We start from the raw sequence: 26,993 nt of genomic DNA, 5'->3' as shown, positions 1-26,993 counted from the left end.
CAGGCGCTGCACTTGCACGAGTAATATGAACGCGAACAGTCAGTTTGCAACCAAGATCCAAATTTAATGCTGTTACTCGTGCGTAAAGCTTCGAATTTAATTAAAGGGATTATGCTTTAGGAGGAAGAATGCCAATACAAAATAAACGAAAAATGAGTACGCTTCAAGCTTACACGTGGCGAATAATCGCCAACTTCACAGTACGCTCGCTTTCACGCCGCTTCGACGTGTACTACGCGGCCACGCACGGCGAAAATTGGCGAGCGGCAAGGGCGTGACGTGAACAGAAACGACAGGGATATGGCTCCAGAAAATATTAAGAAAATGCACGCACTTTCGCTTCTTTCAACCACAGGTGGTGATCCGTAGAAGGTTGGCGGGACACGCCCGTGTCAACCAGCAAACGGAGTAACAAACGGTCCTTTAAAACGTGTTTTCACGACGACGACAACACGCTCCCGCGCGTATGTGCTGAACCGCTGTGCATTGCCCACGCACGAAACGCTTGCATTTAGTGCGCACAGAAAACGAATGAGCAATCGACTGTTTAGTTTCCTGCAGCCCGTCATCCTTGTCACAAAGCATACGCTGCTATCTCCTGAGACTTATTTATCAAACTTCCCACGAAATTAAGAAACCTGTTCAAAAATTTCAACGCAAGGCGCCGACAGCGGTATCTCGTCGCACACGGACAATAGGAGCGTGTTGGAAGGACCGACAAATTAAGATTCCAAATGACGACAGCTGACTTAAAGACGTGACTGAGGTGGACAATCCGCGTTTGCCGCGCGTGAAGGATAAGAACCTGGCGTAGCAAAACACTCCCCTCGAATTGCCTTTCTTTGTTCAAGAGAGAGAGAGAAAAATAGGGGAGGACCTTAACTTGACCTTTAATGGCTTGACGCGTCAGCGGTTACTCTTGCACACGCAGACACGACACTGTTTCCTCCTTCCAAACCATACTTATCATATTAAAGACGAACGTGCCTGCGTGGCCTACAGGTAGTGTTTCTGACTCGCAACCCAGCGGTCAGGGGTTCGAATCCCAATTGCCAAAATTTTATTTAGAGCGCAATCAATTTAGTTTGTATACTTGCATGACCTAATCGCATTTGAATTATGTAATGCGCTTCTAATCACTATAGTTTTCAGATGTTTAGTCACTTTTCAAGCTCCACATGTGACGTAGCCACTTATTCCGGCTATTCCGGATTTTTTGCGGTTACAACGACGCCGCCGGCTTTTCTGCACAACGGGCCCTTACGCGTGAAAGGCGGGACAGAAAGAAGAGGGCTCAGCCAGAGACAATGACGCCCACTGAGACAACAGCGTCCACATTCCAAACCTTCCGCACATGAGGATGACGAAAACAGAGCATGGCCAGATGAAGTAAACTCCAGGTAGTTTCGGTTTAGACTGCTGCAGTGCACATGGTGACTGGAAGAGAACTCATGTTTGAAAACGAGTAATACCCGCACACGCACGCGGCCCGTGAAGCTGCGAAACGAAGGTGCTTTCTACCGGCAGCGGTTCGAGTCGTGCTGGGAAACTAAGTTTTCTTTTTTTTCTGCTGGATACCGTTGCCATGACAACGTTACGACGCTCCAATTGGCTTCCTTCCAGCCGTTAAGAGAAAAATCATCGCTCTCGTTTGGGTTGGCTCGACAATGGCGTGTATAGCAAGCTTCCTCCCCGTGGCAGGTCTGCAAAAGTCAGAGCCTCTTCCGTGCTTAGCACCGCAGCTTTACAGACCATCGCAAAGAAAGTGCGCGCTCAAAAGGGAAGGGGCCGCGATAGCCTCCTGTTCGTTAAGTGGTGCTTGGTCCAACGACTAAGGGAATCCCCAAAGGTGGTGAAGAATTGTAATTGCTCGTTAGAACGAGTAATTACTCCCTTAAATTCGCTCTCACGCAACCATCTGATCTGGTGTCCGTCCTGGAAAACTACGCAGGTACAGCAACTTCCCCAGACAGGCGATGGTCTCGGGTTCGAACACAGGACCAGGACGAAGTTTGTGAAAGATGTATAGCTTTCCTTTGTACCCAACACAGCTGCGCTTGGGTGGATGCTAATGGGTAATTAATTACTCCCTTGTTAAGCGGAGCTACTCTTTACAGATTCTGTTCCGCAAACAACAGCTAGTGACCGGCCACGGATAAGCTCAGCCAAAGTAACTATATGCGCTTCGAACGTACTGATTCCATGTGTGCGTCGAGAGACGCCTAAGTTATTTCTGCCGCGGAAACGGCTCGCAAGGTCACACGCGAGACTAAACCACGGAAGCAGCATGCTTTCGCTCACATCGTGCACTGCTTGTGATAAGCGATGCTGCAAGCTAGACGGTCACTCACGTGCCGCCAACGCCTGCACTTGCCTGCTAGCGCTGACAGTTTCACTTGCAATACGCGAAAAGAGCTACCGAGTGAGTGAAATTGCGTTACTAATGCGAAAGCCAAACTAAAGGTTGTAACCGTTTGAAACCCAGTTCCGCCTTCTGCAACATCGATCACCACTGGAATCTAGCTTCTCAGGGATAATAATTATAACAATAATGAAGACAATAAACTCCACGGTACGGAAACACCGAGGAGGCTGAGCACTTTGGGACCCACACACACGGACACACACACATTATAGTATATATATAATGTTCCAAGTTCACGTCACTATCGAGCCGACAATCACCGCATTCGGGACGCGTTGCCGCATGCAAGATGGCTATCTCTGGAGGTGGGGCGCCGCGAGTGAGCGAAAATAAACGACGCAAAACAGACTTCGCGTTTCCGTTTGCTCCCTCCGAGGCACTCCTTTCTTTTAGCCATGCCTCGCACGCAGTAGGGAGGGCAGATTCCTGGCGCTGCCCTCCATCCCCTCGAGAGAGCGATGAGCGAGCGAGCGAGCGAAATCCCAGTATGCAATTTATGAGAACCACCGAGGCATTAAGATGAAAAACGAAAGAGAGAGAGAGAGAGAGAGAAAATAGGCGCACAGGAAGGAAAGCGCCCCGGCTGCCGGACAGATGCCGCCGCGAGCCACCCGGAAAGCGTAGGAAAGCGGCGCGGCGCACGTGCAGCAGGGACTCCCGGCAATGGCGCCCCATGACGTCACCGCCGCCGCTGCTCCCGCGGAGGAAAGATGGCCCTCTCTCCCCTCGTTCGTCCTCCTCCCTAACAACCAACAGGAGGAGAGGAGACCGACTCCCCCTCTCCCTCACCCAGCGTACGCAGAGCAGCAGCCAGCGCGCGCCGGCGCTGGAACGAGCACCTTCTCCGCGGCCCATTCGGGCAGGAGGCCTTCCATATGCATGACGACGCGGCCATTCCTCGTCGGAGATAAAAGCTCCGACATTTTTTCCCATATCCGCTCACCCCGCGGATCCCACCGCACAAGAGTGGGCGAGCGGAAGGGGGGAGGCGGAGATCCATCCCGCAACGAACCGGGAAGGGCATTATCCCCATCTTCCCCAGTTCCATGTAGGATGCAGTTTCATCGACATGGCCTGCGCCATTCTGCTACGGCGCGGAGGAAGCTCGACGGGCTCGCTCTGAAGGACGGGACAGGGAAGGTGTTTCTCACCGCAGGCTTAATTCTTCCGTTTTATTTTTTTCTTCTTTTAACATCACAGCAGCGCGTTGTTGAACCACTGAAGGACCACGCACCTGCGCCAGTGAACCAATCTACAGTTCCACGCGCACCCCAAACATTGCACGACGAAGTGAGTACAAACGTCCGCTCCAGATTTAGTGCGCGCGAAGAGCAGCTGCTAATGTCGATCACCCCGGATTACCGACTCGTTCCAAATGCCGCACACGGCGGTGCGAGTTCGTGGATTCGGCGAAACGAAAGACAACTTTTACGACCGTTACAAATGTATGACACATGCTGGGACCGTTCAACGAACCAAAAACACTGCAATAGAAATGAAAAAAAAAAATGTAAGTAGAAGGTTTAACGGAAGCTCGAAGCAGCCGTATCTAGGCCTATGGCTGCTTTTTTTCTGCAGCTTGATCGCGTAATAAGCGCTGTTGCTTCCCAAAACCGGCTAGTACTCGTTTTGTTCTGCCATTAACAAACATGACCTCACGAAACGAGCGCTGCGGACCGGTTTTGAAAAAGACAGGGCTCCTCCCAGACGAGGAATAACGGCTGGTTATTAGTGCCCTCACCCCATCCCTCCCACCGTTACCACTTGCCCTAGATTCGAAAAAAAAAACAAAAAAACTCCGGGAACCGAGTTAAGAGCGAATAACAGGCCCGCCAACAGCCTACCTATCTTAAGCTTGCGCGAGTGCAGACTACGCAGCAAAATGCGAACGCCGCAAGACACTGCAAACAACAGGCAGGCAGCTTTCTGCGACATAATGCGACCAAGCAACGCGCTGGCACGACACATCCGGAGTTGCTTGTCGGGTCACTGTGCCGAAAGGCGGGAATGTTGAAACACTAGGCAGTTGTCAGAACACTGTGCGACTATATCAAAGCGGATGTCACAACCCCCTTATTGCTCTTTCTATAGCACTCGACTTGGGGGCTCTTTGTTGCGTACTATATCATTTCATCGGCGTTCTCATGTACTGATAACAAAAATTATCGACAAAAATATCTGGTACACTGAAGTGCACAGGGGGGAATGACAGGGCTGCAGAGAATCGAATTGTCCGCCTGCATATGTGCGCAGTTTCGGCGTACCGGAACGTACCACAACTATCGACAACGAGACGCGACTCGTTAATGCACGAGAGAAATGCACAGCGTTTCTTTACACAACTTTTAAAAATAGGCTTTCTGAGTTAGACGAGCGCATTTTTCGCCATATCATTGTCAACGGCGTAGTACAACAGAAAACAGCTAAGATGTGCTAACTATCAGGCTGGTTAACTAATATTGAATGGTTAGCGTTTTAACTATTATTGTTAGGCTCGTTAATTAATTAGGGGTGTATAGCCCACCGTAATTAATATGCATATCAGTTCTTGGAATTTCGAAAACACGGTTACCCTCGGAGCTGTGGCCCAACAAATTCTGGCTACATCGCGCCAGAATACATACGCTCTGAGAAGCTTGCGGGCAAAACAACCTTTCCAGTGCTCGCAACTCATCGAAATACCCAAAATTTGTTGGGACACAACGCCGAAGGTAACCATGCTTTCGGCATTCTAAAGACTTATATAGATATCAATTACGGTGGACTAAACGCCCTTCAATAATTAAGGAGTCTAACAATAATAGTTAAAAGTTAACGATTCAATATTAGTTACTAGCCTGCTAGTTCGCACGCCTCAGCTGTATTCTGATGAACTGCACGGCTGACAATGCTATGGCGAAAAAAGCGCTCTTCTAACTCAACGCGGCCATTTTTAAAAATTGTGTAAAGTCTTAGGTGAAACACCCTGTATATACGTACGACGACGCAGCATTCGTGGCGCGGTTGCCAGCTGCTCTGTACGTCACCGACAAGGCACTAGAATTCCGCGCACAGCCAGATTCTGAACAGCTGTTTACAACTACATTGCAGCGAAAGGCATGAACTGGGAAAATTAAGCGCGTTCAATAAAATATCTATGCCATTCACTCGTTCCCTAAGGTCACGGCTAAACGATTTGAAGAACTTGAGAACCTGTCAGGCCTCCTACACAATACCCTTTATGCGCAGGACGGTGAACGCAGCGCACATCACACGTCACACCGAGTGCACAGCTCAGCTGCACATAACAAAGGTCTGCGCTGGCAGTGGAAGAATCGAGAGGTCAGTAACCAACTCAAAATACGCTTAACATGGAATAGCAAGTGAAGAAATAGTCAATGCGATGACGCGCAGTAACTGAATCGACGCTTTCCCGCCGTGCAGAGGTGTTGCGATCGCCGGTATAATAAAGGCACTCGTGGCCGGCAGTAGTTCGTCCTTGGAGTGTACGTAATTAACGTGCGGCAGAAGATAAGCGCTATTTATTCACCCGTGTATTTATCTAAATATGCCAGGTCTCCGCCCGAGAACTTGGTAGGTGGGTAAACGTGCAAAGAAAACTAACAAAGTAACGTGGAACTAACTAAAGGAACAGCGCAGCAGAAGCAGGAGTGAGAGACACGGATGTGCAGAACTTAAAGTAGTAAAGACACCTAATTTTTGTGGCATGTTTTTTTTTTTTTTTGAAGCGATGCTTATTGCCTTAGGGCATAAAAACTATGAAGTGAAAGATGAGTAAGATGCTTAAATAAACGAAAAAAGTTGAGCTGATCTGATGAAATCAAGAAGTGAACGATGATATGGACCCTGTGTCCACGCAATATATGAATCCGGATTGCCCGGTGAGAGTCCCACTGACGCCAGGTGCCGAATTCTCGTCGGCTTCAGCGCCGGGCAGTCCCACAACAGGTGGTGGATATCCGCCTCACAGTCTCTACAATGACGCGGAGGACAGTAATACGCATGAATCACCATGTCATATTCGCCTACGACCGCTAAATAATTTCTAATCGATTTTTTTCTGTCATGCTGTTTCGAATTCGGTTTCAAAAGCCGAACGATGGCTGTGACGTCAAAGAACACTTTTGTGTCACGTGAGGAATGGAAAAAACGCCCATATAATCGCTGCTTCATCGTTTTAATTTACTGCAGTGCTAAAGCCATCGCCTTCTTAAACATCCGGAATGACAGCGAATGTGGAAGCAGCGATTATATTGCAGTTTTTTCATGTCTCACGTGACCTGTAAGCACACGCTGACGCCACAGCCCTCCTTCGGCTGTTGAAACCGAAATAGCACGAGGATGAAATGCGATTATAAATTATCTAGTGGTCGTAGGAGAATACCAGGTGGTAATTATGTATAATAATGCCTTACGCACCATTACAGACAAGAAAACACGCAGCTAAAAGTTAGGTGTCTATACTCCTAAGTCGGCAGTGAACCTCCGCCCACATTCAGGATCGCCGCACAAAATTCATCCGCGACAAAGAAGTTAAAAGCTTTTCTCGTCACCTAAACAAGAGGCTAATCACAAGAAAAAAAAAGTGTAAGCTCTAGAATATCGATACCAGGATTGTTTAATAAAGTCAAACATTAAAAACCTGGTTTCGTTTACTGTTGCGATTGGCTAGCGGAGTAATATAGGGCGCCGCGGAGCGCGGCCCAATGATAACTTTTTTTTTTAGTTGTATCCTACTATAGCACAAACCGCCACATTAATTAACCACAGAAGAAGCCTCAATCTCCTTCCAGCCTCTCTTTCATTTTCTGTTTGGGAAATAATATAAAGACACAGCAAAGGTTATCCGGACAAAGAAACACGGATAACCTTAAAAGCGAAATGCGTACCAGCCAGGCCAATAAGGTAGGCGCTCGCACTTCAGCCATTCCGCTGCCGCCGCTTTGCATTCTGAAGCTATTCGAGGAGCAGTGATCATTCCCAGCAGGAACGCAGAGTATAATAACGTCGGGAGTTGAACGGAGGCCGGCGCACCGCGGGACATGACGACGGAGACGATCGCGGCATTCCTGGCGCTAAAGGGCAGCCCTCCTCCCTCACCGGCGGCCGGTCTTTGAACGGTCGATTCAAGGGGCGAACGGAGGGCGTCGATGTGCGGCAAAGAAATACCCTTGGGGCTAAGGGAAATTCGCGTTATGTTCGTTTTTCTTTTTTCTTCTTCTCCAGTAAGTGGCTCGCTACCGGCCCGCCTGAAGCATGAAGGTCGATTTGCTTCGGCGGGCAAAAATAATTATCCGGTAATTTATAATTACCGCGGAGAACAGTTAGGCGAGAAGATAACGGCAGAGCTGGGCCAAGTAAGCAGATCAGGTTAGGGGGGCGTGGCTGGAGCAGGACAGGGCTCGCTGAAGATTAGCGGGACAGGCTTTTCTCACGAAGCAGACGGTTATTGTTATTAATTTACAACAACCAGCCCCTGATATTCGATGGCAAGGAGAACCGCCACACCGAGGTTCACGAGCCTCTGACGCGCGCTGTCTTTTAAGACACGGGATTATACTCGCTAAAGGTCACAGCAATTCGCACACTTTGCGTGCATGTCGCGAGCCAACCAGCTTTGTCCCGTCGACGCCTGTGCCGCGAGGCGACACACTTAGCCAGCGCGGTCCTTATCATTTTGCTAAGACAGGTTGCTTGTTACTGACCATTTGTGCGGTTTGATAACGACTACACAAGACGCGCTTTGTCGTTCACGTCTCGCCGTTTGTAAGTGTACGGTGCACAAGGTGTACTGACTGCAAATCAGCTGCTCTATCAACGTCCCTAGTGTGTGAACAATAATACCCAAGCGATACGGGCGAAGACTAACTCAAGAAACCGTGCTTCCCTGCGTAGCGTCGCAGTAACAACGAATCGCAGCGCCGGTAAGGTCCCAATTCCCATAATGCCTCGCGCTCTCACGTGACTTTTCACAATCGTCTAATCGGGCAAGGCCATTTGCCATGTTCTAAGCCCCATTCCATGCCGTTCTCGTCAGTGCGATCAGTTTTCCAATACAACTGTCCTGCGATACGATTTCTGTAGCCATGCAAACGCTAGCCCAACAAGGAAATCCGGGGGGCAGTGCCTCTGTTCGAAATCCCCTTAGCCGCCATTGCGCCGTTTTCACTTCTCTCCTCGAGTGGCGACCGCGTGCTCGAGAAGGCACGCAAGAGCAGACAGGAGAAGGAGGGCAAGCCCGCAGATAAGGCGCGCAGCCCCCGCGCGTCCGGCGGGCGATAGCCCACGCGAGAAGCCGCCGCTGCCACCAGCAGAAGCAGCACCACCTCCGTGCTATGGCGGGACGTTGACCCGCGCCTCCACGGTCACACTCCGAGGAGCGCCGGCGATGCGATAGCGCCAAGACGACCACCACCGGGGAGAAAGCGCCGCGGGAAGACCGGGGGGCGCACGCGACCTGCTCGCGCGGCTCCCCTCTCCGTCCGGGCCACGTCCGCGCTGAGCGGAAGCGGCAGGACAGGTCTCGTCCGAACGCATTAATCGCCGGCTGCGACGCACGCGGGACCACGACAAAGTGCTCGGCGAACTTTTCAAAGTGCCTCTCTCTATAATCCCATCTCAACTGAGCCGCACTTCTACGAAGACAGCTGGTTCACTCGACAGCTCTGTCAGTGGAGAGCCTCGCCGTTCGAAACTAACTTCTCAAAACCCACCCCTGACCTCGCTGTCCTGTCGCTTACCCGCATGGGCCATCGGCCAAGTGCTCCCGCTCATTATTCTTACATTGGGCTGAAATATCAGCTCGCGTTCGTACCGCCAAAAAGTCCCCAATTCGTTAGCAGCCTCTTTGTTATTTTCAATGGTGCTCCTATTGCGTTCCTCGTCATCGCTCCCTGCGCTGTCCTCGGACACGTTCCAAACTTTTATGGCGAGAGTCAGTGTGCGCAAGGGCGTGTCCGAAGGAAACGTGTATAAGTGTCCGCTCCACCTGTCAATCAAATAAAATTAAAGGAAAACAAAATTTCGACAAGTATGGGATTCGATCCCACGCGGGCAGAGCCCAATGGATTAGCAGTCCATCAACGTAACCACTCGCCCACATAGCCCGACGAGAAACGGGGGGTGTTTTACAAGGCATATGTCGTAACTTTAAACCGGATATAGCGAACACACCGGACATAACGAAGGTGTAATATGTCGTGACTTGAACCCGAAACTAATTCGAGAAGAGTGAGGCGATCATGCTGAGCAAAAGAGCTGAACATGACGACGCGAAGGCCTTGACGCACGTAAGGTGACTTAAGTGCTCCCCTCAATTTTTTCGTTAGCCCCCGAAGCATAGACAGGATCCACTTCGCCGACAACGCGGTGGCGCAGCCGTGAGAACCGGCGCTTCGTAAACGCTCCAGTTTGGACTGATCAGTCGTCCGTAGTGCACAAATGGTCAAAGAACTCATTTATAGTGTTGGGTGGAACCAACCATACGCCGTCGTGCGAAGCAAAGCAACGAAGAAAAATGACAAGAGTGAACGGCAACATCCCTAACACGGCGTGCAAAGCGAGCGCTGCCTGTTTCAAGCCTGTCCACCTCCAATGACGTCATCACCAAGCGATCCGAATTTCGCAACAGCGGTCGAAGGAAAGCAAGGTGTTCAGCCTCTTTACTATGGGTTAAGCACTGAACAATGAATGCAGCTGTTCATAACGCGCCTCATCATGCTACGGAAGAGAATCAGTGACGGAAAGGGGGGGGGGGGGGGCGCTAACACTTTTTTTCTCGATAAAACCGCGGGAAAATGTGCTCTTTCCGGCAATCACGTTCCAAATGTACAAGTTAGCTGCAAGAGATTTAAAAAAAAAAAAGATGTGTTCTTGCCAGGGATCGAACCTGGGACCTTCCGCGTGTTAGGCGGATGTGATAACCACTACACCACAAGAACACCCGCGGAGCACAGACACTGCAAAGGCATATGAAAGAAGGCACGCTCGGAAATCACGTGCACGAAATCAGAACTTTCTCGCGAGCATTTCGTCGCGGAACTAGTTCGTGCTGCGTCCGCCTAGCAGGACCGTTTCCGCCTGCCCCGCAGACAAGCCTGCAGCTGCTATCCGAGCCTCGTGCCTGCGCCCAACCACACGTCACCCGCCACGGAAATCGAGGCGGGTGACCAATCGCGGCGCCACGTAGTATTTGTGCAGGCAGCATGCGTGAATGGGCGCCGCGCTGCGCCAGGAGGTGACGTCATGCTCGCCGCCACGCGAGGCCACCGGAGCGCGTCGCGGGAGGAGAGAGTAGCAAAATAGCCTTTCCGCCAAGGGCGCCGAAGGGCCTCCGCCTGTGGCGGCGGCAGCAGCAGCAGAACAGAAGGTCGCGTAGGCGGCGTGAACTCCGCCGCAGAACGGGAGACACGCCGGCAGCCGTCTCGTTTCATTCAGCCGCGCAAGCGAGTTCACGAAAGCCTGCTCGTCTGCCTACGCTATTACTAGGTTTCGGTTCACGAAAGGTGGAAAGGCGGTCACTGGCCACTTAAAATGCCGCTGAAGAGCGGAGACGTTGCGCAACGCGCTCGCCGGAGCCTCGTCGAGTGTTCGACAAAAGCTCGTTTGCGTGGCCTGAAAGCAAAAGAAAGGCGGACCGGCTGCGGTGACTCAGTGGATAAGGCGCTCGTCTACCGAGCCGGAGTACCCGTGTTCGAACCCGACCGCGCTTCGCGGGTGGCGGAACGCAAAAGGCGCCCGTGTGCTGTGCAATGTCAGTGCACGTTAAAGATCACCAGGTGGTCGACATTACTGCGGAGCCTCCACTGCGGCACCTCTTTCTTCCGCCCTTCTTTCACTCCCTCCTTTATCACTTCCCTTACGGCGCGGTTCAGGTGTCCAACGATATGCGAGACGGTTACTGCGTCACTTCCTTTCCTTAAAACCATTTTTTTCTTTCAATACAGCCACTTCCCCAAGTAAGAGATGTCGAAAATGAGATGACACCTGACCAGAGATACTCATGACGCGGTTACTGACTGTACTCTCCCCCTTATGTAAACATTACACCTGACCACGCGAATCCTCGTCCTTGGGTTCCAGTTCCCACGCACGAGGGTCTCGCTCAGCAAGGGTCGATGATCGAGGTGCACCAGGAAGCATCGCGAGAGCCACGCCGGAAGGGCGCTGCCAAAGGAAAGGAAGGGTGTGTGTGCGAACTACTGCGGAAGCGACAGCCCCGCAACGCGAACGAAGCCGCTCCCGTGTGAACGATGTCAGTTCCTTCCGGCCGCTCGCGCAGTGGCGTCCAATAAGGCGAAGCCACAGCGCAGCTCAGTGCGAGACGTCCAGTCCATGCTAGTTTCAGGCCTACCCGGGGAGATAACCCTTCACTGTGCCGTCGCCGCAGCGCACTGCCAATCTGAGAACGGAGAAAGTTATGCTCGCAGACTCGTGCGGCCTGATTCCGTACGCAGGAGCCAAGCGCGGCTTTTCGAGTCTGCGGAACGTCCATCCCCAGCACGCGCGGCGAGACGATACTGCCACGTGCAAGTTGACGCCGTACAGTAACAGGCACACGCTCGGAGAAGCGAGCGATCACAGCGCGCCGCGACCAGTCGCGCGGCCTCGGGCGAGACCGGACCGCATAGTACCGGCGGCGATTCCAAATGGCCCCCGCAGGAAAGAGGCAAAAACAGCGGCCGCCTCGTCACGTAGAACAGCGCGGCCGTTCACATCGGCAGGTTTTCCGCCAAAGGCGGCGGCGGCGGCAGCAGCAGCAGGAAGCAATGACGTCGAGGCGCACGCACCGCTCGCCTGTAGTACGTACGATACGCGCGCGACCGCCGTCGCCGCCGTGGTGACGCAGACTGCCATTGCTGCGGCGGATCTCCGGCGTCTGACTCAGCGGCCACGGAGGAGGGCGTTGCGAATCCGGTGGGCCCGAGGGCTGGCCGTCGCGGTAAGTTTCGCGACCCGCACGGTGCTGTACCAGGAAACTCGGCTCGGTGAGCATCGAGCCGTTTTACCATGCCTTCCTCGCGAAGATCCTGCAGTGGCCCATCATTGCCGACGATGCGTCAGCCAAAAATAAAAAGGGCCGACCAATTACCAACCGGCCTCAAGCCGTAACGGCTTCGTGGATACCGGCTGCCCATAGGCAGGCGCCAGCTGTAAATGGTCCAAAACACCGTGCGCCGCTCCTTGAAGGAAGGCAAGAACGGTAAACTGCATCACGTGGCCAGCGGAACAAACGCATTCGCAGGCGGAAGCAAAAAGAAAAGACCACCCAACGCCCGCGAAGAAAGAAATACGACAGCGTGATGGACATGCCGTGTTACGTTTCTGGGCGACTCGACGGACGACGAGAAAGCGGCGACGCCGAAGGTTGCCTGGAATGCCTCCATTACATCTCGGCAGCCGGGCAGGAAAGAGCGACGCAGCGCTCTGCCGTGGCGCGTATAAATAGCCCGCGATATCAGCGCTTTTCATACGCGTAATGATGAACAAGAAATCAGCAATACGTTCCGCGCGACAGAGGGTGTTACCACCAGAAGAACGTAACAGCAGTCTATTACCATCCGCCCAGAGCAGGAAATCAGACCTCGCTTTTCTACAATGGAAGCGTGTTATATTAACGCGGTCCTGTTCGTCGCTATAGGTATATGCGCGGATATCGTGCGCACGAGTCAGCTGGTGAAGACCGCAGCCCGACGTTCCCGATAATCCTCCGGCGAGAACAATGAGACGCAAAGACATGCGAAGGTCAAAGTACAGCCGAGCTTCGAGTCCAACAAGGGTGCCGCCAGAGGTATTACAACAGGCCGCTGGTCTGCACTCGTAACGGTACTGCTATGGTTTTTTAAGTATGAATCACAGTGAGCTTCCAAACTAGAGCTAATATTAAAAAAAAAAGCCTACGAACGACCCCGAACATCGCAGTAAAGAAACTACGCCGTATGACGATAGGGGACACCAAATGAACTTTGCCAGCGAGCACAAAAATTTCGCGCAGTCCATAGACTGTCTGTAGAATTTTTTAAGCAACTTTCGTGAAAAGCCGATACGCTCTGGCATTTCCGCCGTGCTCCGTCGCAGGCCTCCAAGGCCCGTCCTATTTAAACAACCCCGCGTATACAGCAGAGGCCACTTCAGAATGAGAGTCTCTCTCGACGGCGTACTACGAAGACATCCAGAGCAAGCCGGGACAGCTGCCGTGCGCCAGGTGCGAACACAAAGTGGCCCGGATAGGCAAGCCCCCCGGAGGAGGCTGAATGGCGGGCGCCCCACCTGTCGGGCTCGTTACATGTTGGCCGTGTGTAGTAGTGGCGCACTGGCCGTCAATCGCACGTCACCTGGCAGACCGGTTCGCGTTAGACCACTGGAACTGTGTTTCGTAGCGATAGCTACATTACGGCAGCATTTCGAGCCTTCAGCGTGGCTGCGCTGCCACCCTGTGGCTGCGCAGCCACGCTGTCACGTGGTGTGGAGCAGCTGCCGGCGGTGCGGCTGATCACGTGGTTGGTCACGTGACCAAGTTCCACTCGTCCAGCTGTAGCTATCGCGTCACTCCAGGTTTAACCAGAGCTAAACCACCGCCAATTTTTTCTTCCTTCTTTCCCGCCGTAAGCCATGGTGTCTTGCCTCGTGTATACCAAGCGCTGAAAGACTACCTTCCCTGTCGATCAACTTAGGTACTCGACTATTACGGAGTTGGACATGAAACTTACCATACAGCTGGTTCACGACCTGCCGCGCGGGACAAATGGGGCGCGAGGAAGACAGCATGCCGAGGCAAAAAAATCCTCGCTGTCCGGCCACACTCAAGTGTTCCTTCGCGCGTAGAATTAATGACGGCCCGAACACCGCTCGCAAAAGCGGCGAGCGACTAAGTGGGGCTCCTCGTCCAGACAGACGAGCGCCGGCCGCTGCCCGTCTAGCTGTCAGGGTTATAACACGCAATCGACGCCCATGCCCCGACTAGCGTTTCAATGCGAAGCGCGGGTCAATGCCTTCCCAACCAGTGTCGAATGGGCCCAGCTGTGTACAGTGCGATATGTAACACGGACGATGTGGTAGGGAAGAGGACAAGATGTAAAAAGAAGGGAAGTGGGTGATGCGACAGTTCTGCGTTAGCGGTACTAGTTTTAATTCGCTTTTACATTGATCGCCTTCTCAATGAGTCTGATTTCGCCGTCGCTTTTTCGTCCCGCTAATGCGTGGGCTTCTGGAGCTTGCAGAGATGGGAGACGCATTTCTAACGGTGGGCGATATGAAGTGCACCGACCGGTGCATGGAAGCATTCCACCTTCCGCGAAGAGAGAGAAGCATTTTCCCGAAAGAGGGCCATACTGCTAACGCAGTATAATAACTTTACTTGAGGCTATGGGGGAAAACGGCGCTTGCTTCGCTGCGGCCCGGTTGGAGATCCGCCGAGCCCGAGTGAAGCCAAGCATCTCAGCAGTAACGATGAGGGTATGGGAACACGAAGGAAATGATTTCTTCGCGAAGCAGTGCTCGCACGGCTCTACTGAGTTGAGTTGAGTTGAGTGGTTGTAAACTAGCGGTGGGATTAGCCTTGCAGTTGCTGCCGGCAATTGCTCCACCGTAGCGACACTTAAATAGAAATCACAGAAACACTGTCCGCAAAAACACAAATAGACACTCCTGAGGTCACCATGTGGAGGCCAAATCCGTGTCCTGCAGGTAAAGTAGAAGAAGGCGAGAAGCATCCCTTCTACTCGACTGGCTCCCGCGCGGGAAAACAATGTCCTGAAGAGAACTGTGAGGAACTCCTGCCTTCTTGAGGGATCCGAATAACACAGCCCGTTCCGCGTTGTACAAAGTACAGCACAAGAGGTAATGTTCTATGTCACCACGCACACCACACGTTGAACACAATGGTGACAACGCTAGGCCAGTCTTATACATACACGCCGGCGTACGAGCAGAACCCGTGCGAACGCGGTGCAGCAAAGTGGCTTGGTACCTTTTGAGACCCTTGGTCACACATGGCTGATGAGGAGAGCTCCACAAAGAGTGTCCGTGCATGCCTTAGTGTTTCGTGTCATTGGGCATTCACTGAAGTGCGGTCACCAGCACCCGCGTTGTAAGTAATACTGAGCGCAGCTGTACGCTCACAACGAGACACTCGATCCTGTCGCTTGCCTTCGAAAAGAGAACTCAGTCTGGGTCTCTCAAGCGGCCTTGGCCGCTGCCATCGGCCGCGCTCCACAGACTGAGAGCAATTCACAAATTTGCGTGAAACGAACGGATATGCGACTGGTGTAGGTACAGACGTCTCAGTGCGAGGGGGAGAGACCGAGTTCGACGTTACGAATTCAGCGAGGCTGTTGAACTCTGTTCGCCCCACGAGATTGGGCCGTTTACAGCCGGGATTCGGGACGAGGGCTGTGCGAGGTCCATCCGAGCTCGTCTCACACAGGGCGGTTGTTGTTGACGGGAAATGCGCTCTCCAGCAGGGGCTTAGTGCCCCACGTTTAAACGAAATCTCCTAGAGCCGTTAAATGTTCGCGAGTTCGAGCAACAACACTCACGGTACGCGTCGCTGCGCCAGACGCCCTGCGCCTATCATTCAGCCGAGCTTTCGCAGGGAGCAAAACAGGTGTAATCATCACGCATGCTTCAACTAAACCGCATCGAAGCGCCAATATCTCGGCGTTATCGATAGGCACCAGCGCGACGGATCGAAACGGAGAATCTGCCATGCCCGCAGATGAAAGTGGTCGCCCCTTTCGGCTGTTTCGGCAAGGGAAGAAATACTGACGTGGTGGTACCATCCAGTTTAATCCAGTCTCACGTGGTTACACTTCTCTCGCTACCGACAGTACGCGCCCACTCTCCGACACCTCCGGTTCTTGCCGCTCGAGACGCAACCGGCGCGGCAACGTTTCACGTCACTTATGACGCTACGCTCAAGCGGCTTCCGCGGCGCGACGACGTCTCCTTCGGGGCATCCCTGAACGCGCGCGCGCGCTCTGCGCTTGCAGGCGTACGCGTGGCGCGTGCACGGGCCACTTATTTATAAACCGCGCGCGGCCGATACGATAAAAATAAAGGGAGTGCGACATGTAAATGCGGACGACACATGGTCACCCCCCCCCCCCTCCCCTCCGAACTTCTTTTCCCATCAAATAAGAGGAAGTGCGCACACAACAAAATGATGTTCACTGTGACGATGCATCTGAGGGGTCGCGAATAAGACGACCTAGACAGCAGACGACGGTGGCGACACGCTGAAATCTCGCGAATTTGGGAAATCGAATAAGTTCGAACACTAGCACGTTTAGTTATCAGTTACCCTCTCCCCATCATTAGGTTCTCCTGGCGCCCTCCGTACTCCGACAGGTTCTTGTGGTCTCAGGTAAAGCGCGTCTGGGGACAGAAAAGAACTGTCGCTGGGGGCACGAACTCGAGGTCCGGTAAAGCAAGCGTGCTCAAAACGCCACGAGCGGAGCAACCACCGCCCCAGTACTCGTCGCCGTACCTCTTTCACGCGTGTAACGGACGCCACCGGAAGCGCACATCTACTCTGGACCATCTACTGCGTCTTGGCGACAGTGCGGGACAGGGATCAAAGCGCAACCCGACGAAGGAAACGCTGTAGCAGTACGCAAGCCGTCGAGCATCGGTCTGCGCTCGCGTAACACTGCGCGCAGCGAGCGGTCATATTCCGCGCGTAACATGACCCCGATACGCCCGTACGCGCCGGCCACAAGAACAATGGCCCCTCGGCGGCCACTGTATAACGGCATAAGCCGCAACGCCACCTGGCCCCAGCGGCCCGCCGGCGAGGGTCGATAGCATCTAGCGGCGAAACGGGACACTGCGCCGATGTGAAGCGGTCCGCTGCGGCCCCTGTACCGCAACAACGGCCGAGCTCGGAAGACAACGCTGCGACCGCGTCGCGCCAGCGCAGAGCAGAGAGAGACCGAAGGTCCCCGTCATCTCTGCATTTGGCGCGCCCACGTGACTGATCATTAACGCAGCTCCAGGCGGTGTTTGGGCGCCTTCTGTTCATTTGCTTACTTATAGTACACCCAAGGACGAGAAGCTACCAAAGGGCTGAATACAGGTATTGAACAAAAGAAAACAGGAACATGAAGATGCAAAAAAAAGGGGGGGGGGGGAGAATACGCGCGTACGCTGAAGGCAGTGCAAAGCATTAAAAATACGACTGCCCAGTACAGTTGGCAAAGTGATGCGCCCTTCCCGATGTAGCTTACCAATCGAAGCCTCGACCGCTTCATAGTAAGGAGCCATTAAGCTCGACTTGCGAGGCCCCGTGAGTTTAGTGGCATCCGTCAGAATGTAATGACATTGTAATAAGAGAGTAATTACCTATTCGCTTCCACAAAAGCGTAGCCGTACGGGTACAAAGAAAACCTACGCAGCACTCTCAGAAACAATGCAGTTGAAGAAAAAATAAACAACACCGTTGCCGCTTCGACCTGATCGAATCGAGCTCGCCCTGCCATCTGCTAACTGCCCCGGTTAGCTCAGCTGGTAGACTGCTCCGGATAGGCCGTGGTCCCGGGTTCGATCCCCAGCACAGGGCGAATTTCTCTTCAGCTGCACGTGGACTTTCAGAGAAAGCTGCATGGCTTTCCTTTGTAGCCGTGTGACTGCGCTTGGCTGGATGCCAATGGGGAGTTGCTAGACTTCTGAGGCTTTTCAACGCGGACAATAAACGGCACACGGATCGATCCCCAAGCCAAATAAATGGCCAAACCAGCTGGCCACTCGGCCAACGTTTCGGAAGCAGAGTCAGAAGTTTTTTTTTTTTTTAGATGGACGCCACTGAACACAAGCCAGTATAGAAAGGTCATTTACGTTGATCTAGGATGCTCCACACGACTCGTTTCGTCGGCCATCGCGGCATACTGCGCCGTGGCCCCGGTACAATATCCACCAGGACCTCGACAGACGCGGAGAAGAAAAGCCGGCTGGTAATCTAGTACACTCTACCAACAGGTAAGCGCGGGGCCGAGTCCGCGCTCCAAGAGGCAAAGCGAAATGCGCTCAGCTGTGCGCTGATGACTGGTTAGACAGAACCAGACTGGCGAGGCAAATCGCTCCGGGCCACGCAGCCAATGAGGACAAGGAGCAACGAATACAGTGTCGACGAAGTGCAACAGCGCCAATGTATACGAATGCCTGTCCAGGACACCTCAACGCGACCAGGAGGAGGGAAAGGGACTCCCGACGTCTTGCAAAATGCCGATGCGATGCAAAGGCAAACAGCACTGCGGCCCACATGTAAAAGCGTAGCGCGAGTCGTTGGCGGAGTAACGAAAGCTCGCGCTCGCCGGTACACCCCCGATCGGGCGTCGCGGGTGCGTCACGAAGCCACTTCCTGTCGGAGACGCACCTTGACGCAGACACCAGCGAGCCGCAGGCGCGACCCGTACCGTGCATGCGCGACAAGGTCGCGCCGGAAATGCACCGCGATCCACGCGCGCGAGGGCACGCAGAGCGGAACGAGCTCTCGAGCACGTGCGCACAGACGCGCGCGAAGGGCCCTGCGCCGTCGCTTTCACTACGACCGCAACGCTGCAAAGTGTGCCGTGCATTCGCGCCGCCCAGCCAGGCTCGCGCTGCAGCAGGGCGAAGGCCGGCTCCGTGGCCCCGCCAAGGTCACCCGAAGCGGGTCAAGCAGCCGCCAGTGACGCAACAACCGCGGCGCCCACTTTCGCCCGGCGGCGGCGCGCGCTCCGGCAGCAGTGACCCCCCTCCCTGACGCTCCTCGTCCCGGATAGAAGAGGCCCCCCCGTCGGCGGTCGCGCCCTCACCTAAATTGCCGGATACCCCGACAGCGAGTACTCCCGCCCTGCTCTTGGGCGTCTGCGCTTGCTGGCGTTTTCATCCTCGGGCGACGTTCCTCAAAAGGGCTGCGCTGGGGAGGAGGACCCCTGCACGCCAGTCTTGGCTGTGCCAGCGCGACTGCCGACCTCCAAAAGCAACCCAACTGCACTGCTTCGACACAGTTTGCACGAACGCGCGATGAGTTTTTTTTTTTAGATCCCCAGGTGGTCGAAATTATTCCGGAGCCCTCCACTACGGCACCTCTTCTTCCTTTCTTCTTTCACTCCCTCCTTTATCCCTTCCCTTACGGCGCGGTTCAGGTGTCCAACGATATATGAGACAGATACTGCGCCATTTCCTTTCCCCCAAAACCAGTTATTATTATTATGAGTTTTAGCACCCATACGCAGGTGTTCTAGCGCAAGGCCGTCGCCTGGGTCCTTGGATCAGAATCGAAGCTGAGTTTCCACGGTAGAGAAGGTGCGCACAGTCTTCGGAGGCTTTGTTAAACCACCTCGTACAGCGAGGTCGAGGAGTGATAAACCTCCGTAGTAACAGTCATTGCCAGCCCTATAGCGTTCCCAAGCAAACCAAGCTATTGTCACTGACTACGCGAACACAAGCACTTTGTCGCTGCACTCGGAGGACAAGCGAGGTAGAACTGAAGCCGCAGGCGCACGCAGTGCGAAACAATATCAGCGCCCCGGTGTCACGACTAAAATGTGTTCGCACGAAATAAACAGCTCGGAGGAACGTTTCTGTTTCCCTTCGCTTAATTTTCGCTTACACGTGACAAAACGCAGTTCGTGTGACTCGCGATTTCGGGCACTGGAGTTCCCAGATTCTGCACCTGAGTCTACGGTTCAAGGTGCATAGACGCTAAGCTGCGCGGAGGAGGTCCAGCAACTCGCAACACTGAGATAACAGATCGGGGTCGTTCGTCTTAAAAAAGGAAGTATAATTACTCCAAGACATCCACCCAAGCGCAGCCATACGACTACAAATGGAAGCTATAGAGTTTTACTTTCCTTAGTAGCCGTACGGCTTAGCTCACGTGGACGCTAACGAGTACTTACTCCCTAATTGAAATTACTCCACCTTGGGGGTTTCCAGTACACCGGATGAAGTCCCGCTATAGTTTAGTTCCAACGCCTCTTAACCGTGGCGCCTATGGCTCGCAGCAGACGAAGACGGTGGCGCCCCCCATCTCGGCAGCTGAATTCGGCTCTTCCGACACCATCGCACTGCAAGGCATCCCCGACGTCAAGTGTCGTTCGAGAAACGAGCAACCTGCGGAGAGCTCACCTCAGTCCCGTACCGCATGTGGCAGCGCGGTGGTTTCCATACCCAGCCCACCAGAGGAGAAAAACAAGCCAGCCTGACCATGCCGTCGCCAAGAGCGACCACTTGGACGTGAACGCAGCTCCGATAAAGCGGCTGGCTGCGCGCGCGGCAAGACACGAAAGTGCTTTTCGTCGCGGCACGAAAAGACAAAACGGCGACTGCACTTTTCCGCAGACTTCCTCGCGACCGCCACACAGAGGCAGACCCGTTTCGCCATAACACGAGAACCAGCACGTACGCAGTCGCTCAGGACCCGTCTCGTTTCGACCAGTTATTTTTTTTTTTTCCCTACACAGGGAGGGCGCGGTACGGGTTTTAAGCGAACTGTTCCGTTTGCGCGGAAAGAACAAAGAAAGGGCGCCTTTCCTTCGGCCGCTCAGCAAGGCTCGCCCACCGCTCAAGCGGCCTTGCCAGACTGATTGAGCGGAGCGATCCGCGAGCAACTCTCACGCGTCCAAAAGCTGCCCTCGCTTTTTTCCCCCTCGGAGATAATCGGCGTGCCTTGTGCAGGCAGCGGAGAGAGGACAACAAAGGGCCCGTAGCGGCTCCGTGTCCGGCCCAAGGAGGAAGCGTCACTCGCAGAGGCATCAAGCTGCCCTCCCCCCCTACTGCCTGATGCGGCAGTGCTCCCGAGCTGGCATCGCGTCAACGGCGCGCAACGAGGGCCGTGCCTGTGCTCGAGGCAAGGTCGCGACGACGCCGGCGCGCAACAGTGTCACCTCCGCAAGCACGGGCCGTCGCGCGTGTGTCTCGTACACTGGAGGCTTTTTCGTGCAGACGACGCGACCGCAGTGGTCCCACGCGGACGAAGGACGCCCGGAGCCGCATCGCGTTGGGAGGAAGCAAGAGACGAAAGCGGCGACTGACAGAAGGTAGGGTTCGCGTCTGACATCCGCTGCATATAAAGACAGTGTACGCGTCTGTCCTGTGTAGGCAAGGCACCGCGAAGCGTAGCTTTCAATGACGGAGCGCGTCCGTCTCGCTCGCAACCACATGAGGCGTACACAATTTGTTTCGCACACAGGTACCTTCCACAAAGTCTACGTGACGTGTGACCTCCACGAAATAAGAGGCTGACCCTTCACCGAGTACAAGGATCGTGTCACGCAGACGTCAAGCGGCCTGCAGGCACCTCACACGACTCAAACAGCCCCAATAAATGTAAACACAGAAAAGAGCTGCCGTTGTCTCGGCAGACAATAGGCGAGTTGCGGTCGTACTGTGAAACACCGCGCAGTCCTATCGGTACATATGCACGGGAAGTTGGGGGGGGGGGGGGGGGGGGCGTCACGAGCAATGTTATTCCAGAGCTGTCAACGGCGATGACATAACTCGACGGGCAGCAACGCAACGCGCTCATCGCTATCGCGTCGACATCAAGCGCAATGTCGCTGCGCTGCGGCGACAACGCTACAGGAGCAATGACCACAACGGGGCCGCCGATGGAGATAGCAACGGCCTTCGACAGCATCTTTTCAAAAGGCCACTCCCCCGGGTGTTCAGGGCATCCAATTAAGCCGAGTCCGTGATGGAGGTGGTAGTCGGACCCGCACCCGCTGAGCCCGACGAACGGAGAAGCGGCACGCGATACAGCTCGCTATATCTGCGAACCAAGCCGTTCAGGGACCACAAGAAATAGGATTCTGGCGCTCCAATCTGAACACACCCGCATACACCTTATTTATCTTCAGGTAGTAACCGACAAACGCCAATCGACGCGCTACCACGGAACAAGAACAACCAGGTCTGTAGGTCGGGGCTCGACCGGGTTGATAACCAGCGCAGCGAAGAAAGACATCGCGTGAAGGGGGAACGTCTTCGAAGGTAATCCGCACAGCGGCTACTGGTACGTCTTTCTACCAAGTTTCGCGAAACTGGTTCGTTATACCCGAGTGCTTAGGGAAGCAATCGTAGCGATCAGTTACGCCCCCCTCTCCCTTTCCCGACCCTAAGCAGACAGCAGCACAGTGGAACTTACCCGCGAGCACCACAAAGACAGGTAGGCCAAGCGTCGGCTCGATTCCACACAAGTCGGGGCCGTATCCTACCGTCGGCCGCCTTGGCTCCGTCGCGTCTGTTCCGATAGTACGTAAGCGTATTCCTCGATTCTCGTCAGCGCCTCAGTAAGTACGCACGCCGCGCCGCCGAGCGCTCAGCACGGAATCCGGCGCCAGCCGACGAACACGCACATACATCCACACCGACGACCACAGCACGGCACTCGTGAGCGCGCACGCGCTCCCCGGACATCCGCTCGCCGAAGAACTTCCCCGAGGGGCGACGATGAGCTGGCCTCTTCCCTCTCCGCTCGCGTCGGCCGCCCCGAGGGAGAAAGGCCGGCGCCGATTCTCGATCCGACTTCCCCGAAGCGGCACGCTTCTTCAATCCGCTTCTCCAGGCGCCGCGGCAGCGGTGGCCACGAGACTGCCGGATCCCAAGACACCAACTTCACCCAAAGGACGTGGCCTCATGTACTACCGCAGCACAACACACAAACATTGACCAAGAACCGATAACACAACAGCCGAGCGCCTCTCTCTCCCTCCGCGCACGGGGGGCACCCAAGTCCCACGCAGGAATTCCACCAGGAATGCGGCGTCGTCGCGGGGACCTCACGGCGCCGGCCGCCCTGCTGCTCGCTCGCCGTAACGCTCCCTGGCGAGCCCCGTAGCCGCGCCGTTCCCCTCGTCGGTGTCGACACCGGCGGCCCCAATAACCGCGGCAGTAGCGTGCTCCCCCGGCACCACGGACGACCTCGGTGTGGACAGTCACGTCAACTCGCGGCACCGCTGGCTACGGCACAGCAGGCCGAGGCTCACCACGGGCAGCGTCACGTAGTATGGGCCGAACGGCGTCGGACGGAAGGTCGGCCGAACAAAGCACCGGCCCACAGCTGCTAGACGCACTGTCAGCCCACGCACTACGCGTCGCAAGCAGTGGCGGCACAGCGGCGGTGCCACCACTCGGAGGAGCACCAACAGAGGAGCAACACCTCAATTCCGGTCGTCGGCAGGCCCGAGGAGACGCACGCTGCGCCGCTGGCGTCACAGCATCGTGGCGGCGACGACGACGGCCGCAGGAAACGGACAACAACCAGAGCAGCGTCGGTCGGCGGCCCGACGCCAGCAGCGGCAGCGCGGAGGGACGCTCTCTCTCCCTCCCTCTCTCCAGAGGGGCAACCCCCAAGTTCGCTTCCCCTCCCGGCCGCTTTCTGTTCTTTTTTACTTCCCCCCACCGCTACACGGTTCGGGGCAGAACCGGCCCCCGCCAGTGTACTTGCGCCCTCCCCGCCTCTTCCTCGGCCCTTTAAGGAGCCCCCTCTCCCGGCCCGCTGGGCGCCCCCTCGCCGACGCGTACGAGCGAGCGTCGCACACAAAGGGGCCCCGCAAGCTAGGAAGAGAGAACCCCCCTACCATCCCCGACCGGCCGCCCCGCCGCTCCCGCATGCGGCGAGGGTCCCCCCAGCACTGCCGCTTGGCGCGGCTGCCATCTCTTGCGAATCCGGCGACGGCGCGATCCGAGAAAGTCGGCCTCCCGCATGCCCTGCTGCCATCGCGAAATTCTCCACGCCACCCGCTCCTTCCGACCGACCGACTCGCCGGCGGTCCGTCCAGCGCGTCTCTTCCCAGCTCGCCAGCGGCGAAAGTGAATGGCGATTTGGCGGCCAGTTGTTCCGCTTTCCTCGACCTCTTCAGGACCTCGCGCCGGAAGGGGCGACTGCTCAGATTGAGAAAGGCGCCACGGATTGGACACACAGGAACCGGAAGGGAAGGCGCGGACGCGGTCAGAGTGCCCAACTAACAAGACGCGTCGGGAAACAGCGTCCGACATCCGGCCCTCAGTCGCGTAGCAATGCCTTGCACTCGCCACGCACAAAAGCCAGAGCAGGCCACCCCTTTATCCGTCGCCACCTCCCCCCCCCCCCCCCCTTCCGCGACAAAGAACAAATCCGTCCCGCTCCACCGCGTCGCATAACATGACGTCACGCGCCTCTTTTGGCAACGCGGACGGACGGCGCCGTGCCGGAGGGCACTGCTGCGGTGTGTTTCGCTCGAGCGGTGCACTATAGAACAACGGTGCATTGGACGCTATTTAGATACAAAGAGGAAGGGGGGAGAAGAGGACACACTGGGAGGAGGACTCGCTGCTTCATGCGACTGACGCAGGGGACGCCTTCCCTGAACCCGCGACAGCCTTGCCCAGGTCGCCTCGGAAGACCTTTACGCAAAAATAAAGGCCTTCATACGAGTGCCAACCCCTTAACGTTAGTCCGGCACATACGGAGGTGAAAGGGCACCTGTGTGCGTCAAATAAAATGTTCCCGCTCTTCGCTTTAGGCGCCCTGTTGGGCAGTCCAGGGCAGTTAAAGGAGAGGGGGGGGGGGGGGGGGGGGAGATCGGTGGCTGTGGAATTCCGCACGTCCCGAGTGGAGACCGGTTATTCCGCCACCGCGGGTCGTCGCAGGGGCGCGATCGAGAGCACGCCCCGCCCGGAAGAATCCACGATGACGCCGGCGACAAAACCAAATGGGCACGCGCGCGCAACGCTTGTTGCCCCTCGCCCCGCAGCGGGGCAAAGAGGCCCGACGGACGGACGCTGCCGCCGCCTGACCGGTCAGGCCAGGCCTCACCGATGCTACCGTAAAGAATCTGCTCGTTTCGCAAACTTGCTGACGCCAGCCGGACGACCGAAGACAACATCTCGGCACTGTAAAACACCGGATCGATACTTATTCATGGAAGTAGGGGAGGATTTGCATAACGGCCAGAAAATCTAACGTGACGACAGCCGGCGGAGCGGTTGTTACGCAACGAATCACAGAGCCGATCGACGCACCACAACGGTGCGTTTGACATGGGACGACGCCGTCTGGGAAGTTTCTCGACGACAACGCGCTCTCGCGGCGCAGGCGGGAGTTCCGTCACCCTGCAGACCTTTTGAATCGCTCCGAAAGCGCTTCGGCCAAAGAGATGACGCGTGTCCGTCCGATGATTTGAAGCCAATCGTTTCAGCATCCGACTCGCATGCGGGAGGTGCGGGGTTCGATCCCCACTGCCGCCGGGTGGCCACCGGTGATACAGTGAGTACAAGCTTTCCCCTGACCTGGTGCTCGGCTTATTCAGGGTGAAATGCTTGGGGAATTGGTCTTTGTCCCCACCTTGAGTAAAGGAGAAACTTTGTGCCATGGCGCTCTTTGGGCACAGATGCCCTTGCGCCATAAAAATTCATCGTCATCACCATAATCAGACAGCAAATTTACCAATCCATAGCGATGCAACAATTGGCAACGGAAGTAATCTTCAATCTCTTACAAAACGAAATCCCCGCGAGAACGACGAATGCGACAATAAACGGTGCCGCTTTAGCGGATTGCGTGACCTTCTCCACCAGGGCGATGCATTAAAGCAGCAGGGGAAGCGAGAGGGTGCTCAACACCGTTCCGGCCGAGTGGCCCGTCGAAGAAGCCCACCGCGGGGCGGAAGGGGTCAGGCCGGCGCAACTGGGCGCTCCTCGAGGGGTTCGCCGAATGTGCGGCACAAAGCTGCGCCTGGCATCGACCGCCACGCCCGTCTGCCAGGCGAGCAGCAGCGGCGACCGAACGCGCTCGCCCGCGGGCGCGCCCCAAACCGGCCCTCTTCTTGCCACCCTCCTGCATCCCGTTCTCGAGACGCGGTGGCTCCACAACGGCAGGGGCACTCGATGGAAACAGGACGCGCGCCGATAACGAGCAAACCTGAGACCGCCAGAACATGGGTTGCAGACTTCCTTTGCCCAACTACAGCACCTAATGGAGCGCAGATACCGTACATCAACTAGTGGGAAAGATACGCCGCCCTGGATTCGTTTTTTTTTTCCTTTCCTTTCTTTGCCACTTCAATCATGCTTTGGGCAATGCAGGTCCGAACAGTCCGGCCAAAACGAACGGTACAGGAAAAGGGTCCATTCAAGTCGGGATTGCTCCGTCCATTCTGGGAACGGACCTACCAGGACACACGTTAACTAATCCTAGAAAAGAGAGGACAAGCTGCGACTTATCTTGAGGCGGAACGGAGCGTCAACGCACAGCTTTCGTCCCAGAACCAACTGCAATCTTGTCTAACCGTGCCAGCCAGCACGTCTCAGTTCCTCTAGTGATAATATGTCGCGCTCTCTCTCACACTCTAAAGCGCGGTGTGTGGGGGTCGTGTTCTCCAGAGCGTCGATGTCATCATCTCTGAATCACCTTTAAGGGCCCCTGTGGGGGCATTACATAAGAAGGGCTACTGAATGACAGAATTTGCTGTATTGCACGTCGTCCCCTTTTCAGGCGCACCAACTGAGAGGAACTATAATGGCCGGACGCTCGGTGCGCACAGCTGCCGGATCGACAAGCTCCACACAAGCGATCTGCGGCGGCACGTAGCGGAGGACGTACGGGACC

The 26,993-nt window shown here is 55.3% G+C and overlaps 1 protein-coding gene and 1 non-coding gene across 7 annotated transcripts in view; both read right to left on the bottom strand.

The window, feature by feature from the left end:
- Utx (Utx histone demethylase) overlaps window positions 1-26,993 on the bottom strand; it is a 105,584-nt gene that overhangs the window by 46,470 nt on the left and 32,121 nt on the right. The window contains exon 1 of one of the 6 annotated variants that reach the window (XM_077659160.1): window positions 22,551-23,656. The exons of 4 other annotated variants lie outside the window; for them this stretch is intronic. The gene's annotated coding sequence lies outside the window, so the exon portion shown is untranslated. Of the gene's footprint in view, window positions 1-22,550; window positions 23,657-26,993 lie in introns of those variants that run through there. One more of the 6 variants, XM_077659158.1, reaches the window with a different exon arrangement.
- Window positions 10,293-10,365, bottom strand: TRNAV-AAC (transfer RNA valine (anticodon AAC)). The gene has a single exon. It is a non-coding gene; the product is annotated as a tRNA-Val (tRNA).

The sequence above is a fragment of the Amblyomma americanum genome, chromosome 3, assembly GCF_052857255.1.
Source record: "Amblyomma americanum isolate KBUSLIRL-KWMA chromosome 3, ASM5285725v1, whole genome shotgun sequence".
NCBI classification, from domain to species: Eukaryota; Metazoa; Arthropoda; class Arachnida; order Ixodida; family Ixodidae; genus Amblyomma; species Amblyomma americanum.
Note: the sequence above shows the minus strand (reverse complement) of the source record. Positions and strands in the feature narration are given on the sequence as shown.